The sequence below is a fragment of the Cynocephalus volans genome, chromosome 2 (assembly GCF_027409185.1).
Source record: "Cynocephalus volans isolate mCynVol1 chromosome 2, mCynVol1.pri, whole genome shotgun sequence".
NCBI classification, from domain to species: domain Eukaryota; kingdom Metazoa; phylum Chordata; class Mammalia; order Dermoptera; family Cynocephalidae; genus Cynocephalus; species Cynocephalus volans.
In genome coordinates this window covers 40,025,734-40,027,743 of record NC_084461.1, presented here as the reverse complement: position 1 = coordinate 40,027,743, position 2,010 = coordinate 40,025,734, and the positions used below count along the sequence as shown (strand labels likewise).

The 2,010-nt window shown below is 34.6% G+C and overlaps 1 non-coding gene across 1 annotated transcript; it reads left to right on the top strand.

The window, feature by feature from the left end:
• The first annotated feature begins 666 nt into the window (after window positions 1-666).
• On the top strand, window positions 667-769 carry LOC134371351 (U6 spliceosomal RNA). The gene has a single exon (XR_010022780.1). It is a non-coding gene; the product is annotated as a U6 spliceosomal RNA (small nuclear RNA).
• The last annotated feature ends 1,241 nt before the right edge of the window (window positions 770-2,010 follow it).

The window sequence follows — 2,010 nt, the reverse complement described above, 5'->3', positions numbered from 1 at the left end:
ATATGTAATTAATATGTACTCAGTTTTACCTAGCAAAGGTTAAAAGACATTGTGAGGTATGTCTATACATATATGTGTACATTTAATTCAACCCAATGCTCAAATTTCAAGCAATTAAGATGGACTCTGAGAAATTGAAACTGAATGTTATAAAGTTCCTCAAAGTAGTTATGTTATTGCTTAGCCCTGGGGCGTAAAAATGTTTTCCAGAGTCAGTACACCTCAATAGGAAATTTTAAGTGTTTGCAGATTATTGGAAGACAATTTGGTGTTCTGAGGATATAGTATATGATAAGCCACATAGTAAAATGATTATTCAAAAAGGTTTAGAACCAGACAGCCTGGTTCCAGTCTAAGCTCTGCAACTTACTAAATAGATGACCTTCAGAAAACTCATTAACTCTTCTGTGCCTGAGTTTTCTTACTTCTAACACAGAGACAAGAACACTTCTAATAATATAAGGTTTTTATGGAGATAACATTAATATAGTACTTAGTGGAGTGCCTGACAAAATACCTACTTCTTAATAAATGTGGTATTGGTATCATTATTACCATTAACCAACTGACATCTCACTCTATGCAGAGCACAGCATGATGCAGAAAATTAGAAGAAGTGGATGTGGCTCATGCCATTGAAGTGTTTTAAACGTCAGGTCAACAGGCTCCAGCTTCAGCAGCACTTTTATTAATGTGAAACAATATAGAGGAGACTGGCATGGCCTGGCATAAAGATGCCACAAAACCTCATGAAGCATTTTATATATATTGAATTCAAGTGCAAAAATGAAACAGAAACTAAGAATTTTATTGTTTGTCTTAAAGACCAGAATATCAGACTCTGCAAAGACTGAAAAAGAGTGAATTTAAAATGCATGTACAACAGTGACTGAACAAGTTCTTCAAAGAATATCTCCAAGATGTTTACTGTTTCTTTGAGATTACAGATTCATAAAGAGCAATTCACTGACTTTGAGTTAGCTGTAAATTTTGAATAAGGATATAGTGCTGAAAAATACAAATTTTTGGCACCTGATAATACAAAACAAAAATGTTGACAATGCAGCTTAAAAAAATACATTTCAATGTAAATACTACTGATTTCGAAGCTAGTATAATGGTTTTGGATAAATTTCAGTTTTGTTGCCCTGATAATCATGCAGAAATCCTGAGCACAATTTGAATTTTAGATCAGAAGTATTTACATCAGATGCAGTTAAGTTTAGACAAGCACATTTAAATTTTGATACAGGAGATGCAATTCCTCCAACACTGCGTAAAGAACACAGAACACAAACAAAAATTAATGAATTCATTATAGCTGTCCAGGCAATTATTGCTGATCCAAAGACAGATCACAGGATGGAAAAATTTGGAAGATCAACATTTCAGGATTTCAGCTTCTCATCTACTTAATACAGTCATAGCCTACACACAATTCTGGAATGTGAAAGGAAATCAAATGCTAGTATTTTTAGAGAGCAAAACCCGTAAATTCGACCAGATATTTGCCATCTCATTGTTTTGTTTTGTTTTTTCCCTCTAATAAGTATTGGGGGAAAGCCAAGGGTTATATTAACAAAATGAAAAGGCTATGTATACAGAAATGTTCATTTTAGCTTTATTACAATAGTTACAATTAGGGAGAAAGTCAATGCCCAGCAGAGCAGAATAATTTAACTGTGGAGCAATAACAATGCAATGAGCTGCCTATAACTCAGTTCTGATCACTTGTAAAATGTCAATAATACATCAAAAACTCTCTGCTGGACTGTCCAATATTCCCCTGCACCTCAAACCCAAAAGTACTGAGTACTTTTATATATTCTAAGTCAGAATTCTCAGAACAATTCTTTGGGACAGGTACTGTAACATCACTGTGACATGAGGAAAGTAAGTTCAGAAAGGCTTGGTGAGGGTGTACAATGTGCTCAGTGTCATGCAGCTAGTAAGTGATGGAGCTGGAATTCAAGCCACATCTGCCAAGTCCAAATATTGCCCCCAGCACAT